At 42.9% G+C, this 18,812-nt stretch overlaps 1 long non-coding RNA gene across 1 annotated transcript in view; it reads left to right on the top strand.

Moving 5' to 3' along the window:
• Positions 1 to 17,148, top strand: part of LOC130294020 (uncharacterized) — a 38,521-nt gene extending 21,373 nt beyond the window's left edge. The window contains exons 2-3 of the long non-coding RNA XR_008848358.1: positions 13,027 to 13,085; positions 16,781 to 17,148. This is a non-coding gene — a long non-coding RNA (uncharacterized LOC130294020). The remainder of the gene's footprint in view (positions 1 to 13,026; positions 13,086 to 16,780) is intronic.
• Positions 17,149 to 18,812: the final 1,664 nt, after the last annotated feature.

The following is an 18,812-nucleotide window of genomic DNA, read 5'->3' as shown; positions in this document are numbered from 1 at the left end:
TGAAAGTGTAAATGATGGAAATAAAATCTAACTTTTGTTGACATATTATAAGAATGTCTAATCTGTAATTTGATGCTTTTTGGAGATTTTTTCCTCTTTCCTTGGCTTCTTTATGCACATTAATACAAATTTTTACCTGGGGTGCCCAAACTTTTGATCCCCACTTTATATAAGTAGGGTATCAATTTAATCGTATTGACCTACAGAATAAAGATAGTGGGGGAGATTTATTAAAACCTGTCCAGAGGAAAAGTTGCTGAGTTGCCCATAGCAACCAATCAGATCGCTTCTTATAATTTGCAGAGGCCTTGACAAAAATGAAAGAAGGGATCTGATTGGTTGCTATGGGCAACTCAGCAACTTTTCCTCTGGACAGGTTTTGTCCCCCAGTGTCATTCTTACAGAAAAATGGAAACGGAATAGAAACGGAAGCCCCCCCCCCGTATATTTCTGGGTAAAATGACTGATGTCATTACAAAGTGGAATTGATGGCGTAAAAAAAAGCCATCATATGGTTTTTTAGATGCAAAATTGAAAGGGTTATGATTTTTTTTTTAAAGGTAAGGAGAAAACAACGAAAATGGATAAACGCTTGGTGGGTACTCCGGTGGAAAACTTTTTTTTTTTTTAAATCAATAGTAAAATATCATGCAGACCTCAAGATATATGTATATAGTACAGTGTATATTGTCAGACTAGTTGTGACAATATACACTGTACTATATACTTCTATCTTAAGGCCTGCATCATATTTTACTATTTATTACTCTTTTGGCACGAGGGTTACGTGCAACGCAGTTACCTTGATATATATATTTAACTCTGTCGTTTTTTCTTTTTTTTTAAATCAACTGGTGCCAGAAAGTTAAACATATTTGTAATTTACTTCTATTAAAAAATATTTACCCTTCCAGTACTTTTTAGCAGCTGTATGCTACAGAGAAAATTATTTTCTTTTTGAAATTCTTTTGTTTTGTCTACATTGCTCTCTGCTAAAACCTGATGCCCGTATCAGGAACTGTCCAGAGCAGGAGAAAATCCCCATTGCAAACATATGCTGCTCTGGACATTTCCTGACACGGACAGAGGTGTCAGCAGAGAGCACTGTGGACAAGACAAAAAAGAAATTCAAAAAGAAAAGAATTTCCTCTGTAGCATACATGCTGCTAAAGAGTACTAGAAGGGTAAAGATTTTTTAATAGAAGTCATTTACAAATCTGTTTATCTTTCTGGCACCAGTTGATTTAAAAAAAAATAAAATAAAATGTTTTCCTCCGGAGTACCCCTTTAACTTTATCCCTAATCCACAGGATAGGGGATATATCCTTAAAGGGGTACTCCAGGGGAAAACAAATGTTTTCAAATAAACCTGTGCCAGAAAGTTATACAGATGTTTAAATTACTTCTATTTAAAAATCTTACTCCTTCCAGTCCTTATCAGCTGCTGTATGCTCCAGAGGAAGTTATGTAGTTCTTTTCAGTCTGACCACAGTGCTCTCTGCTGACACCTCTGTTCTTGTCAGGAACTGTCCGAAGCAGGAGAGGTTTGCTAAGAGGATTTTCTCCTGCTCTGGACAGTTCCTGACATGGACAGTGGTGTCAGCAGAGAGCACTGTGGTCAGACTGGAAAGAACTACACAACTTCCTCTGTTATATACAGCAACTGATAAGTACTGGAAGGATTAAGATTTTGAAATAGAAGTCATTTTCAATTTTTTATCATTTTCTGGCACCAATTGATTTGAAAATGTGTTTTTCACCGGAGTACCCCTTTAAGTACTGGATAACTCCTTTAAGGATTTCTTTATGCTGAATACCGCCGCAATGTTACCGTTACTTTCGGGAACCGCTGTAAAAATTGCACAATTTTTAACCAAAAAAATTGAATTTGAATTTTATAAAAAAATAAAATTGCAGCGGTAATTAGTGGCGGTATCGCTAGTTACCGCCACAATCTAAAAGGGACTTAAAAGGAAGATTCATCTGCAACTTCATTTTATGAGTTTGGTCAAATGTTCTCACTGGTTGAAGCCATTGGTGCTGTTGCAGTTTCCAAACTTGAGCCTGAGGGTACGTTCACATGTCGGAATGTCTGCGCAGAATTCCGCCGGAATATTTTGCACGGATATTCTGCTACAGTCCCATTGATATCAATAGGATTGTGCTACACTGTGCACATGGTGGAATTTCAGCGGCAGAATCCCTATTCCGGCATCCTCAGAAGAACAGGCATGTCTATTCTTTCTGCGGATTTCGCTCGGAAATGCATTGTCGTCTACGAGACGGCACATTTCCGAGCTGTCCTAGCGCCTGCCGAAACTTTCAAAACTGCGTAATGTCCACCCGTGCTTTCTGGACAGACATTCAGTGCAGCGTGAACATACCCTTAGGCTTCCAGACCATCTCCAGATTCCAAAGCCTTTTTCCCATAGTCACTCTCTATAAGGGTACATTCCCACACGGCGTATTTGCTGCGTATTTGCTGCTGCGTATTTTATTTTCTCTGTTGAAATCAATGGGTAGGAAAATACGCAGCACAAAATACGCAGCAAATACGCAGCAAAATACGCCGTGTGGGAACGTACCCTAAAACTTGCTTGTTTTTTTCGCCCATAGGTCTCTTCTTTGAAAAGTGTCAGGGAGCAGTCCTGTGCCCCAAACCAGAAAGTGGTGGTACACAAACGGCAAACCTCCAGATGTTGCAAAACTACAACTCCCAGCATGCCCAGACAGCCAACGGCTGTCCGGGCATGCTGGGAGTTGTTGTTTTGTAACATCTGGGGATCCACAATTTGGAGAGCATTACCATAGAGTGTTTGTCTTTAGAGATGAGCGAACTTACAGTAAATTCGATTCGTCACGAACTTCTCCGCTGGGCAGTTGATGACTTTTCCTGCATAAATTAGTTCAGCTTTCCAGTGCTCCGGTGGGCTGGAAAAGGTGGATACAGTCCTAGGAGACTCTTTCCTAGGACTGTATCCGCCTTTTCCAGCCCACCGGAGCACCTGAAAGCTCAACTAATTTATGCAGGATAAGTCATCAACTGCCGAGCCGAGAAGTTCGTGACGAATCAAATTTACTGTAAGTTCGCTCATCTCTATTTGTCTTGCTTGATGAGAGTCCAGACTTCACCATGAGTCACCTCCTGGCCACCATCTTTGTCCGGTCGTCTCCTCTGCTCGTTGCGCGGCGAGTGGACCCTCACTCCTGGCGATCATTGACCAGAGCAGAGCCTGCGTTACCTTGTCAATCAGTTACTCCTTACATCGATTTAACCCATGACCTGTGCCTTGTACTCCCCGCAGCTGTAGAAAGCAAATCTGTGCACGCTTCACGGCCGATCGTGCAGAGTCTTCTCGGCGTGAGTCTTGTGCCGGCGGCTTCGCGCTTGACGATTATTGCATGTTAATTTGGATTTCTTGTGTTTGTTGAGATTTTGTGAATTTCCTGTTTATTTCTTGTGTATTTTTTTTTTCTCCTCGAAACGCCGTTCATGCCACATAATTAAAGTTCGGATTGCGGCCTCACTATTCCAGGCGTAGATGTGAATAATGTTCATCGATAATGAGTCACATGAGTCTGCAGCCAGGATTAATCCACAGGCGCATCTCCGGCACCCACACTGCACAATATGGAGGATAGAGATCATTCGCTGTCCTATCAGCTGCTGCTCTCACATGGTGGTCACATAGGTGGTGCCGCGCAGAGATCCCAATCTAATCTCACTATCTCTCTCACACAGTGTATCACTCCCATCATCCTGACCCCAAGAGCTCATGATCTACTCTCCCTATCTCTTTCACGCAATGTATCACTCCTATCATCCCTGACCCGCCAAGAGCTCGTGACCTAATCCCTCTCTCTCACACAATGTATAACTCTCATCATTTTGTCAAAGAGCACATGCACTCGAAACGCGTCAAGATTGCTCAGACCATGTGAAGTGTATCTTGCCATGCTGTTTTCAAAGAGGATTCTATAAAGTTGGGAATTTCTTCAGTGCTGGATCATTTTTGTTCTTTTCTTCATTATCACTCTCATTATCCCTGACCCCAAGAAATCATGATCTAAGTTCTCCATAACACATAATGCATCATTCCCATCATCCCTGACCCCAGAAGCTCATCACCTAATCTCTTTATTAAACATAAAGTATCACTCTCTATCCACTTCCACTATCCCTTACTACAGGAGCTCATGATATATGCTATCTATCACATATAATGCAGGGGTGTAAAAATCTAATAAAGAACTACTTGTCCACGGGACTAAAACGGAGCAAAATCTACTTGTCCCTCATGATGATCCACTTGTCCGGGCCAATTTGGGATTTTACGCTCTCGTGTTTTCCTCCTCGCCCTATTATAGCCATAATTACCTACTATAATGATACCTTTTAATTTTTCAATAACATATTCTTCGAACCAAAAAAATATATATATATTATCGATGAAGTGAAATTGAAATAGTAAAATATAATTTAGCTAATTTGTTGGTTTTCTTTTCTATGCCATTTAACTTTTGTGGTTGAGATAACATGTTGTTTTTATACTTTAGGCCGGCCTGATTACAGCAATACCAGATCTGTATAGTTTCCGTCATGTTTTACTAATTTAAAAAAATTAAGAACTTTTTCGAATTTTTCCTCATACAGATCAATAGAGTTCTATTGAACTCATTGATCTGTGTGCTCTGCAATCCATTGATAGAGCCTAGTCCAGACAGGATCTATCAATGACAGAGCCAGGGACACCAGGGAACAGAGGTAAGTCCTCCGGTTACCTCTATAGTGGATCGCATCCCCCCCCCCACGATCGCACTGCAGGGGGGCGATCCACCCCACTAGCCCACCTGGAACCATTCACATGTCCCTTTAGATGCCACTGTCAGCAATCTAAAGGGTTAATAGCCAGCCGCAGCGATCGCTGCATGCTGGCTATTAGCGGGGGCACGAGTCGGGAGCCTGTTCCATACAGACTTCTGACCCCCGCTGGGCTTGTTAGGTCCGGCCCTGCTTGCCCAAAGTTGGGCTAAGGGCTGGAAAAATTCACCTGCCCGGCGCCTGGAACTGCGTATCACGGGTGTCGGGCGATAGGAATTCCACATACCTGTAGTGTTTTACTCTCATCAGGTAGTACCCCCAGATTAGACCCCCCTAGTAGACAGTTAGTAGTAACCCCAGATTAGACCCTCCCCCCGTAGGCAGGTAGTACCCCCAGATTAGACCCCCCCAGTAGACAGTTAGTAGTAACCCCAGATTAGACCCTCCCCCAGTAGACAGGTAGTAGTAATGCCAGATTAGCCCCCCCCCCTCAATAGACAGGCAGTACCCCCAGATTAGACCCCCCCCCCCAGTAGGCAGGTAGTATCCCCAGATTAGACCCCCCCAGTTGGCAGGTAGTACCCCCAGAATAACCCCTCCCCCAGTAGGCAGGTAGTACCCCCAGATTACACCCCCCCCCCATTAGGCAGGTAGTACCCCAGATTAGACTCCTCCCCCCCAGTAGGCAGGTAGTACCCCCAGATAAGACCCCCCCAGTAGGCAAGTAGTAGCCCGTAGCCCCAGATTAACCCCCCCCCCCCAATAGGTAGGTAGTACCCCCAGATTAGGCCCTTGAATTCTGGGATCGGGATGTGAGCAAGCATCATTACGCAGCGGCCCGCCGCCACGCGTAGCTGCGCTGGCTCTTATTTGGGAGCAGAGCAATAACAGGTGAGCCGGAGAGCAAATGCTAGGCAAAAGAATGGGAGCCAGAGGGCGAGCATTTTTACTCTCTGCCTCTCGCTCCGGCGCCAGGCTCTCGCACTACCAGCCCGGCCGGCCGACAGGGCTAGCGGCCGAACTGGGATATTTCCTGGTTGCCAGTCTGGCCCGTGTTACTGTACAGGGCAGGAGGACGGCCCGGACTGGTGTGCCCGATGGCCAGTCCGGCCCTGCTATGTATGTTGTTTATATGTTACTGTACCCTTAAGCAGAGGAGCAGTGTACCCCATGTGACGCTGCCTGCCAATGGGAACCCCTAAATTCTTGCCCATATAGTGTAGTGGGGGAGGAGTTGCCCCAGTTCAGTCTAGAGCTGAGAGCAGAGCAAGTGTGGTAAAGGTGTAAGGTGTGTTGTGTGCTCTAAGGGAAGGCCCAGATCAAATCTACTTTATCCGGTCATTCTGCAAGGATCGCCCGCACGGTGGAAGTTCATGCCCTGGTGGAGAAAGCTAAGACACCTTGATAGAACTCGGGCTACCAGGATCAATCATCTACTATTTCAAGTCAGTATCAATTCATTTGGTGAAAGCACCACAACCAGCAAGGCAACAGGGCTCCCAAGAGGTAACGCTGCACCCTCTCACTCTGAACCATACTGTCCGTGTAATACCATCTGCCCCCTGCTCAGTAAAGACAGTTATCCGTAACCTGATGTCAGTGTGTTCATTTACTCCCCGTGTCTGGCCCAGGAGAAGCTGTCTCCAACCTCGGACAGTGTATAGGATAATGAATCCCTGGCGTCACAAAGTGATAAGGTATTTCTCCTAACACCTCGTGGCTACCACATGTCACTCCCATCATCCCTGACCCAAAGAATTTACAATCTAATCTTCATCTCTCACACACAAAGTACTATCCCATACAGCCCTGAACCTGGGAGTTCCATTTCACACACAACATCCCTGATCCCAGGAGCTCACAATCTAATCTCCCTATCACATAGACAGTGTGCCACTCCCATCATCCACTATCCACAAGAACATGTGGAGAAAGCACATTTATCTGTGGCCCCTGGTGGGATGTGAACCTAGGCCCCTTGCTCTTTAAGCACTGATGCTCCCGTAGACCTCCAGAATATAGAGGAGACATTTATAAAAAAAAATAAAAAAAAAAAAGGTCAGGGGACAGCTATTTAACCCCTTAAGGACCGGGGTTTTTTCCGTTTTTGCATTTTCGTTTTTTGCTCCTTGCCTTTAAAAAATCATAACTCTTTCAATTTTGCACCTAAAAATCCATATGATGGCTTATTTTTTGCGCCACCAATTCTACTTTGTAATGACGTCAGTCATTTTGCCCAAAAATCTACGGTGAAACGGAAAAATCATTGTGCGACAAAATTGGAAAAAAATGCAGTTTTGTAACTTTTGGGGGCTTCCGTTTCTACGTAGTACATTTTTCGGTAAAAATGACACCTTATCTTTATTCTGTAGGTCCATACGATTAAAATGATCCCCTACTTATATAGCTTTGATTTTGTCGGACTTCTGGAAAAAATCATAACTACATGCAGGAAAATTAATACGTTTAAAATTGTCATCTTTTAACCCCTATAACTTTTTTATTTTTCCGTGTATGGGGCGGTATGAGGGCTAATTTTTTGCGCCGTGATCTGAAGTTTTTAACGGTACCATTTTTGCATTGATAGGACTTATTGATCGCTTTTTATTCATTTTTAAATTATATAAAAAGTGACCAAAAATGCACTATTTTGGACTTTGGAATTTTTTTGCACGCACGCCATTGACCGAGCGGTTTAATTAATGATATATTTTTATAATTCGGACATTTCCGCACGCGGTGATACCATATATGTTATTTTTATTTTTATTTACACTGTGTTTTTTTTTTATTGGAAAAGTGGGGTGATTCAAACTTTAAATAGAGAAGGAGTTAAATGATCTTTATTCACTTTTTTTTTTCACTTTTTTTTTTTTGCAGTGTTATAGGTCCCATAGGGACCTATAACACTGCACACACTGATCTTCATCATTGATCACTGGTTTCTCATAGGAAACCAGTGATCGACGATTCTGCCGCATGACTGCTCATGCCTGGATCTCAGGCACTGAGCAGTCATTCGGCGATCGGACAACGAGGAGGCAGGTAGTGGCCCTCCCGCTGTCCTGTAAGCTGTTCGGAATGCCGCGATTTCGCCGCGGCTATCCCGAACAGCCCACTGAGCTAGCCGGCAACTTTCGCTTTTAGCCACGCGGCTCAGCTCTGAGCGCGCGGCTAAAGGGTTAATAGCGCGCGGCGCCGCGATCGGTGCTGCACGCTATTAGAGGCAGGTCCCGGCTTCACTATGACGCCGGGCCCACCGTGATATGACGCGGGGTTATTGTGTAACCCCGCGTTATATCAGGAGAGCAGGACCAAGGACGTACCGGTACGTCCTTGGTCCTTAAGGGGTTAAATAACTTCACCACTTGTCCCTTAGTTGCTTTTTTGACAACTAATATGGCCGACACTACAGTCCACAGAGGTAGTCACCCATCTCTTCTGGAGTCATGAACAGCACATGTACAGAACTAAAACAACATTGCTTTGTAACCTGGTAGATCAGGAGTTTTGGGGTAGGTGAGTTACAACCCGCATGGTGACTATACATGGCTGCTTTCTTCAAAAAACTGTGCAACACCTGTCCTCAGGTTGTGTGTGGCATTACAGCTCAGCTCTATTCACTTCAATGGAACTGAGCTGCAATACCACACACAGACTGAGAATGAGAGTGGAGCTTTTTCAGGAAGAAGGTAGATATATTTCTGTAATCCTGGAGAATCCCTTTTGAGAAAGTGACGTATCCAGTGCTGAAATTTACTGGGGATTTCCTAATTTAAAGGAAAAGAGCCATCTTACTCATCATCACCTCTCCCATCTTCTTCATCACATTATCTTCTTCATAATCCCAACATATTCTCCAACACCATCATCTTTATGTTCATCGCCATCATCAACATCATCTTTCCCACCATCATCTTTTTCATCATCGCCATCATATTCTCCATCACCAGCATCAGTATCTTCATCACCATCATCTTCTTCCTCACCACCATCATCTTCATCACCCCTTTCAACTTTTCCATCATCACCCCTATCATCTTCTTGATGACCCCCATCATCACCTATATCTTCATCACCCTACTGATCTCTATGCTGTACAGCAGTGAGTGGCTGTCAGTGGCAGTTGTATACCACGCCGGCTCCCTGCCTGTGAGCCCCCACCCCAGCCTACTCTGTGCCCCCCTACATCAAGGATTAGCGGGTTCTTTGCAGGTCTTTGTAGCTGTGAATTTAGGTTAACAGTGGAGTGAAGAGCGGCGCCCTCGCCTCTCCGTCGCTGCACGCTGAGCAGTAATTAGAGAATAACCCTAATTTAAATGCAAATGAGCCTGCAATTAACATAGCAACTCGGGCAGTCGCTGATTTCCCGGCCAACGCAGGACTGGGCAGGCAGTGCTTGCGGATTCCGCAGCTGTGCTTGTCAGGGTGACTCGGGTGAGGGGGAAGCGTTCTGTGGAAATTAACTGTTTCTGCAGAAAATATGCTGATCATTCCCTGAAGAGGAGTTATACGAGCCCTGGCCGGGCCTGACACTCCATAAATCTGAGGTGATGTCCCCAATTATAACTTTCCTCTCATACCCCAATGTTGGCTTTGTTCTCAGGCCTCACTGGCATTAAAGGATATGTAATAACTTCTTGTCCTACAGTTGGGCTCAAAATACTGTGTTAATACTATCAATCGTCCATTTTAGCATCAATAACAGCGTTCAGCATTTTGTAATAGTTGTCTATGAGGCCCCGTATATTTGCCGGTGGTATAGCTGCCCATTCGTCTTGGCAAAATGGCTTCAGGTCATGCAAAGTCTTTGGTCATCTTGCATGAAGTACACTTTCGAGATCTCTTTAGAGTGGCTCAATGATATTAAGGTCAAGAGACTGTGATGGCCACTCAAGAACCTTTACATTTTTCTGAGTTAACCACTACAAGGGTCAACTTGGCCTTGTGCTTAGGGTCCTATGCATAACTTATGTCGCATTGTGCTCTATTAAACAACCACACTGGGGGAGATAATCAGAAACTGGCTTTTATTATTGACTTGGGCTGTTTAAAATCTGCTGCATCTATTAGTTGGCTTAGTTTAAGCCAAAAATGTTCACACACGCGTTCACACACTATTACTAGCAGCGGGTTTCCCGCTGCAGGAATCCCGCTGCGAGTTACGCTACCATTGATTTAAATGGGTCCACAGACTGTCCTCAATAGTGTCAGATTTGCGGACTGTCCGTGGACCCATTCAAATGAATGGTAGCGTAACTCACAGCGGGAAACCCGCTGCTAGTTACTAGTGTGTGAACGCACCCATAGTGGGAGATTTATCAAAACCAGTGTAGAGAGAGGGGTGTAGTTGCCCATAGCAACCAATGAGATTGCTTCTTTCACATTTCCCAGGCCTCTTTAAAAATGAAAGAAGTTATCTGACAGGTTGCAACATGGGCAACTGCACCACTCTTCCTCTGCACGGGTTTTGATAAATCTCCCCCTAAGAGTACAAATATTTAACACATCTTAATCCCCATTTCTCTAACAAAAAAATACAAAATAAAACTTGGCACAAAGGGTGTGCAGCACTTTTTAATGAAATAAGTTGTAAAATACACAATAAAGGTGCAAAATCCTTTGTATATCCCCTCCATTGATTTTTTTTTTCTAGAGCAGCCTGTATTTCTCTGAAGAGATCCCCATGTGATTGAACAGTACTGACTGGCATGTTTAAAGGGTAACTCTCATTAAAACTAATTTTTGCTATTGCACTCCTTAAAAATATTTCTAATATACTTTGTTTAAAAAAAATGAAGTTTTCTATGTTTTATTTGTGTTTACAAAAGCTCAAGAGCACATTTTCCTCCATCTCATACACAGACTTTGGATAGAAGTCCAAACACAGAAAGTGCAGCCTGGAGTGCAGAGGGGGGTGTGTCCAGCCTCATCCAATCATAGCTCCTCTCAACTGCCATATGCTGTTGGTTGGACACACACCCTCAGCACTCCAGGCTGCACTTCCTGTGTTTGGACTTTGGTCCAAAGTCTGTGTATGAGGTGGGGGAAAATGTGCTCTTGAGCTTTTTTAAGCACAAATAAAACATAGAAAACTTCATTTTTTTTAAACATAGTATATTAGAAATATTTTTCATTTACCATAAGGAGTGCAATAGCAAAAATTAGTTTTAATGAGAGTGACCATTCAAAGTTTTGGATATGTGTTTTTTTTTCTTTTTTTTCTTTTTATCCTTTTCTATTTTTATAAAGTTCTGTTAACTTGTTAGGCAGGTCTATTGACAGCTCTGTTCTGCTCCCCATTGCTCAGTATCTAGCCTGCTCAGTGTACACACTTAATTACATAATTACATTACATAATTACAAGTGAAAAAACCACAGGTAAATAAACTTTAATTGTTATTTTTATCAGTGTGTGTCATTTTGTGTGTCTATATCAAGGTCAAACATTCAAGCGTATATAAACTTTTAATCAGGGCAATTAAGATGATTTAATTTTTATATTTACGGTAAAACTGACATGTGCTCTTTATTCTGTAGGTCAATACGATTAAAACGATACCAATATTTACATACTTTTCTATTATCATACTACATTAAAAAAATGAAACTTTTTAAACAAAAGTCTGTTTAACCGGTTGTTGTCTAAGGACGAGCTAGCTTGTCCTGAGACGGCAACCATTGCATGGCGCGGGCTTGATTTGAGAGTAGCTAGGGGCCGGCGTTAATAGCCAACATGCGACGATTGCCGCGGCCGGCTATTAACCCCTTAGATCGCAGCTATCAAAGTTGACAGCGGCATCTAAATGGACATTTAAACCATCCCTGGTGGTCTAGTGGGGTGGATCACCCACCCGCAGCGCGATCGCGGGGGGAGGGGGGGCGATCCACTGCTGAGGTAGCCGGAGGGCTTACGTCTCCTTCCATGCTGGCTGCTGCACTGTGAATGATAAAGCCTGGCAGGACCAGGCTTTATCAATCGAGCACAGAGTACACAGATCAATGTGGTTCTATGAAACCACATTGATCTGTATGAGGAAAAAAATTCCAAAGTTCAAAATAGCATATTTTGTTCACTTTTTATGTAATGAAAAAATGAATTAAAAGCGATCAAAAAGTCAGATCAATACAAAAATGGTACCGCTAAAAACTTCATATCACGGCGCAAAAAATGAGAACTCATACCACACCGTACGCAGAAATATAAAAAAGTTAAAGTGGTCAGAATATGACAATTTTAAACATATACATTTTCCTGCATGTAGTTATGATTTTTTCCAGAAGTACGACAAAATCAAACCTATATAAGTAGGGAATCATTTTAATCGTATGGACCTACAGAATAAAGATAAGGTGTCAATTTTACCAAAAAATTTATTTCATAGAAACAGAAGCCTCCAAAAGTTACAAAATGGTGTGTTTTTTTCTTCAATTTTGTCGCACAATGATTTTTTTTTTGTTTTGCCATAGATTTTTAGGTAAAATGACTGATGTTGTTACAAAGTAGAATTGGTGGCGCAAAAAATAAACCATCATATGGATTTTTTGGTGCAAAACTGAAAGGGTTCTAATTTTTAAAAGGTAAAGAGAAATAAACAGAAGTGCAAAAACAGAAAAACGCTATGTCCTTAAGGGGTTAAAATTGTCCCTTTTTGACCCCTGTAGATTTATTTTTCCATATATAGTACTGTGTGAGGGTATCCATTGGGATTTTTTTTAAATAACATTATTTCTTTTTTACTCATATATGATGTGACCAAAAATCTTTTTGTTTTTATTTTTATATAAACATTTACGCCATTTGCTGCATGGGATCACTAACATCATATTTTAATAGTTCGGAATTTTTTTTTGTTTAAAATGGGAGAAGGGGTGATTTAAATTTATATTAGGGGAGGACCTATTTATATTTTGAAAAACATTTTTTAATTTACACTTTTTAAGTCTTCCGATGGGACTATTGTAAGCAATCGATTGCTTACATTGTTCAGTGAAATGCTCAGTGATAATGGTGCTCTACTAATAGAGTCTGCCTTAGCCAGTGGGGGGACTCCGACTGCCATTTTAACCCAACATTCCCCCACACATACACACAATCGCATTTTAGAGGCTCTGATCATCCTTTAGATGCCGTTTCGTTGATCACGACATCAAAAGGGTTAATGGTGGACATCAGCCGGATCACTAACGTCCACCACTTGTAGTCCCGCCATCAATGAATCGAGTGAAGGTCCTGCGCTCACTTCATGAACATAGAGTAAAGGTAAGTCTTGGAGCGCTAAGTAGTCGGATACCATGATGTACAATTATATCCTGTGTCCTCTAGGGGTTAAAAAGAAGCCAAACGACTATGTGACAATAAATGGCTTTATATAATCACTATTCTTAAATAAAAGACAGTTTGCATGATCAGCCATGTTTTATAAGTCAATGCCAAAATGTCACAATTCCTGCAAACTTTTGAGCACAACTGTATACACTTATCACATCCAGAGCTGCATTTATAATTCTGCTGGTTATATATGAATTTACAACTTGATTCAGTGAGGATGGGATCTGCTCTCCCACAATGCACCAGCAGAATGGTAAAGTTCCAGTGGTGATTGGAGTATAAAACATAAGCTCCAGATTTACCATGGGCCCACCTTATGAGTGACCAGCTTGGGATACTCCCTACTAGGCTATGTGGCTCCCCTTGATATGGGTCTAGAATTTAGGTTTTAGAGCAGCGTTTTGACAACCAAGTCTGCGAGCACCTTCTCTCCTGGCTGCCCAAGCCACACACAAGATAAGTGCCGATTGTTCCCCCATTATAACTCCTCCTGCTACATGATTACCTCAATTTAGCTTCTCTCTCTCTCTAGCTATATATCTATCTATCTAATCTCTATCTATATATCTATCTAATCTCTATCTATATACTGTGTGTATATATATATGTATATATATATATATATATATAATCTCTATCTATATATCTACAGTCATGGCTGTAAATGTTGGTACCCCTGAAATGTTTCTAGAAAAGGAAGTATTTCTCACAGAAAAGGATTGCAGTAACACGTGTTTTGCTATACACATGTTTATTCCCCTTGTGTGTATTGGAACTAAACCAAAAAAGGAGGAAAAAAAGCAAATTGGACATAATGTCACCAAACTCCAAAAATGGGCGGGACAAAATTATTGGCACCCTTAACTTAATACTTGGTTGCACACCCTTTGGAAAAAATAACTGAAATCAGTGGTTTCCTATAACCATCAATAAGCTTCTTACACCTCTCAGTCGGAATGTTGGACCACTCTTCCTTTGCAAACTGCTCCAGGTCTCTCTTATTGGAAGGGGCCTTTTCCCAACAGCAATTTTAAGATCTCTCCACAGGTGTTCAATGGGATTTAGATCTGGACTCATTGCTGCCACTTCAGAACTCTCCAGCGCTTTGTTGCCATCCATTTCTGGGGGCTTTTTGACGTATGCTTGGGGTCATTGTCCTGCTGGAAGACCCAAGATCTCGGACGCAAACCCAGCTTTCTGACACTGGACTGCACAGTGCAACCCAAAATCTGTTGGTAATCCTCATATTTCATGATGCCTTGCACCATATTTCACTGTAGGTACTGTAGGTACTGTGTTCTTTTCTTTGTAGGCCTCATTCTGTTTTTGATAAACAGTAGAATGATGTGCTTTACCAAAAAGCTCTATGTTGGTCTCACCTGTCCACAAGACGTTTTCCCAGAATGATTTTGGCTTACCCAAGTTCATTTTGGCAAAATGTAGTCTTGTTTTTTTATGTCTCTGTGTCAGCAGTGGGGTCCTCCTGGGTCTCCTGCCATAGCGTTTCATTTCATTTAAATGTCGACAGATAGATTGTGCTGACACTGATGCTCCCAGAGCCGGGAGGACAGCTTGAATATCTTTGGAACTTGTTTGGGGCTGCTTATCCACCATCCGGACTATCCTGCGTTGACACCTTTCATCAACTTTTCTCTTCCGTCCACACCCAGGGAGATTAGCTACACTGCCATGGGTTGCAAACCTCTTGATAATGTTGCGCACTGTGGACAAAGGCAAATCTACATCTCTGGAGATGGACTTGTGACCTTGAGATTGTTGATATTTTCCCACAATTTAGATTTTCAAGTCCTTGGACAGTTCTCTTCTCCTCTTTCTGTTGTCCATGCTTAGTATGGCACACACAGACACACAATGCAAAGACTAAGTGAACTTCTCTCCTTTGTATCTGCTTTCAGGTGTGATTTTTATATTGCCCACACCCGTAACTTACCCCAGGTGAGTTTAAAGGAGAATCACATGCTTGAAACAATTCTATTTTTCCGCAATTTTGAAAGGGTGCCAATAATTTTGTCCAGTCCATTTTTGGAGTTTGGTGTGACATTATGTCAAATTTGCTTTTTTTCCTCCCTTTTTGGTTTAGTTCCAATACACACAAAAAGGAATAAACATGTGTATAGCAAAACATGTGTTATTGCAAGCCTTTTATGTAAGAACTACTTCATTTTCTAGAAAAATTTCAGGTGTGCCAACATTTACGGCCATGACTGTATATCTCTATCTCCTCATACATAATAACCCTAATATAGCTATGAATATGCAAACCCTTAAGCGGTATGGGGGCTAAACCACGGCACAGAGAGCTAAATACCCATTTCCAGTCCTATCCTAACTGAAGTATTCCACCAGATATAATTTAAGTCTATTGGCAAGAGAACTAATATTATTCAGCAATGATAATTTACTGAATACAAGAGCCTTGTTGAAATTCAGGACCTAATGGGTTTCTGGCCAGGCCTAGTTAATAATGAGTGGCTAAAAATTCTATACCCCGCAGCTGGGAACTGTAGAAAAGTCAAGTAACTACACGTAATAGGAGTAATCCCCTAACAGCCCATTGGAGCCAAATCCTGTGATCCTTTTGAGGAGAATTGCCTATTGGGACTGTGAGTGATCTTAACCCTTACCACGTGGCTGAGCAAAGACAGACCAATAAGTTAAGGGCGTCCCTATTGTGCCAGAAACTTCTGTGGTCAAGAAGAAAAAATGTGATTATTGTTACAGTTATTTTTGTGTTGGCTACCTCTACATTCACACCGCCCTGCCCACACCTACATACTGCAGTAGGCCTTCTCCAGCCCATCGAGACAGAGACCTTCTTGAAACCCTTCATGCCTATGATCTGTAAGAAGGCTGTGGAACTGCATAGCCCAGCTTGCCCAGAGGTGTCCCTTTCCACTATGACCATAACAAGTAGAATCCAAAGAGGCCAGATCCTGCTCTGTGTGTATTGCGTACCTTCTCCCACATAATTCCCTCAATATAACTTCTCCAAGATGATCCCCAATATAGCTCCTTCTACATTATTCCTAATTTAGCTCCTCCTACATCATTTCCCCAATAGATTCCTCATACGTGATCCCCCCACCCCCAATATTGCTCTTCCTACATCATTTCCCTAATAGATACTTCCTACATGACCCCCCCTCCATTATTGTTCCTTCTATATTATTCCCAATATGGCTCCTCCTATAATAACCTCCATAATATGATCCACAATATACCCCATTTGTTTTTCTTCTACCATTCATGTGAACTCTCCTTTCATTACTCCAGGTAACCTAGGTGACATTTTGCCTCATACGGTGTCGGACCTGCTGTCTCGCTGTGCTCCCTTATTAACAGTGGCCGTCCCTTTAATGCATTAAAGACTCTTCTGGATTGTTGTACATTATCAGATATGTTCAGAATATGATGATTTTACTGATATAAAGAGAAGCAGTATTTGTGGGAGAAGCAATCTGACTGATTTCCGACCTTCCTGTCGCTGCAGTAATTTCACAATGAGCCGGTGCAGCAGATTGTGGCTCCTGTGGGATTTGCGTTTGCTGTTTCCTGATGTGGAAGGAAATGATTGTGATTTGCTGCTTTTTCTCTTTCCTTGTCAGAATCCCTGGAGCTTCTCCCTTCTGTGGGCCGCGAAATGAAGAAAAGACTGTGAAGGGCGCAGGACGCCTCACCTGCTGACGAACGCCGAAGACAAGGAAGACAAATAGAAACTCTTAAACTTGGAATTTTAGGGTCCATGCACACTATGCAAATTCCGCTTCAAATTTTTCAATTGTGAAATTCCGCTTGCAGTAACCTCTTGCGGAATCGGCACTTAACGGCGGTTATGGCATTAAAGGGGTACTCCACCCCTAGACATATTACCCTTTTTCCCAGTGGCGGGACCCCCGAGATCTCGGCTGTGGCACCCAAGTCATCAAGTGCACGGAGAAAACTTCACCGGATGACTGGCGATGCGGTGCGGAGGCTCGTGACATCACGGACACACCACGCTTGTGATTTCACAGCCACGTCCCTTCAATGCAGGTCGTGACATCACGAGTGGAGCGTGGTCATGATGTCACGAACCTCAGGCACTACACCCGATGCTCTAAACGAACTCCAGGTGCAGCAGGGAGATCGCGCGGGTCCCCATTGGCGGGACCCACGCGATCAGACATCTTATCCCCTATCCTTTGGAATAGGGGATAAGATGTCTAGGGGCGGAGTACCCCTTTAAGTGCCATCCCATTGACTGCAATGCACTTTTGGTGAAAGAATGACCATGATTACTGGAAATTTCGCTACGGAACTTCTGTAGTGTGCACAGTGTAGGGAAATCTTATTGAGATCAATGGGGTTCTGCTGCAAGTGGAATTCCACTCGCGTAGTGCACAAGGGCCTTAAGACAGTCCCACTGCAGAGTAACTGCTTATCCCAGTATTATAGGAGCTCATCTGTGCACAAACGTACTTATTGTTCCCTCTAACACTTCACTTTATTGTGAGTGCAGGTCTGGAATATAATACAGATATGTGTGTAGTATCTATATTGGTACCGGTAACATCGTCCTTTCAAAGATATCAAGGATCAGTGAATCTCCCCCCATATAATGGAATATGATGCTACAAGCTACGCTGGAAGCTGCTCATTCTGCAGAGGCTTTGTCACATTGTTCCGTGGGTTTGTGTTCTGCAGAGATCCGGCCTTTGTTTCACTATCAGCGCCTGTTATTCCAAAGTATTAGACAAAGGAATGAATGGACAAAAGAGCCACGTCTCACCGGTGCCGAGGCGCAGAACAGAGCGCTGTGATCAAGCGCAGATATATTAATTTAAAGGCACATCAGGGGAGCAAAAGTTCGAAATAGGTCTCGTGTTTCCATGACAACTGTTATAAAGTAATTAGGAAAAAAGTCACAACAAAAGAAGAAAGGCGAATAAAAGATCGATGGGAAAGAAAGGTAAATGAAGGAGACGAAGAGCGCAGGCGACATCGGGGAATCCAGCGCATCAAGCCACAGCCTACAATGGGGTAAAGAGAATTGGAGGTGTAGGCCGGGTCACCCATAAACCAGCTCTCACCTATGATTTCAGAAACGCCTTTTCCAGCCACACACTCCTACCATCACTGTCATTTATGGAAGCTGCCAGCAAAGTGCCATTGTGCATAAGGGAGGACAGAATGATGACGGTGGCTTTGCGGATCTGGCATCCCCCCCAAAAAAAATCTGGCATACCCCCAAAAAAAAGTAACTCTGAGAAGTCTCCTGCACCCATATAGTGCCCTGCGACTCCCATATGTCCTGCAGAGCATCACTCTCACCCCATTGGATAGACTCTCCAGGGTTCTCCTTTATAACTAACTTTAGATATGAAACATGGGAAGAGCACAGACCGTCCAGCACCGTGACTAAATCCTCCAGCAGGAGCACATGGAGGTCAGACATGACAGGAAATCCCATCAGGTACTTAACATTTTCCGAGCTCAGCTTTTCCTCCGAGTGAACGTAAAGTGAAGGAATCACCGGCTGTAGCAAGAGATAAAGTCCAGATCGAATCTCCTCTCATCAATATCAGCAAAACCTCCGGAGCAGATGGCGGGGTGGACCCGAAATATTACCTTTAGAGCTGCACTCGGAAAACTATCACT

Source organism: Hyla sarda, chromosome 10 (genome assembly GCF_029499605.1).
Source record: "Hyla sarda isolate aHylSar1 chromosome 10, aHylSar1.hap1, whole genome shotgun sequence".
NCBI classification, from domain to species: domain Eukaryota; kingdom Metazoa; phylum Chordata; class Amphibia; order Anura; family Hylidae; genus Hyla; species Hyla sarda.
The sequence above is the reverse complement of the archived record's forward strand: the minus strand, read 5'-3'. Positions and strand labels throughout refer to the sequence as shown.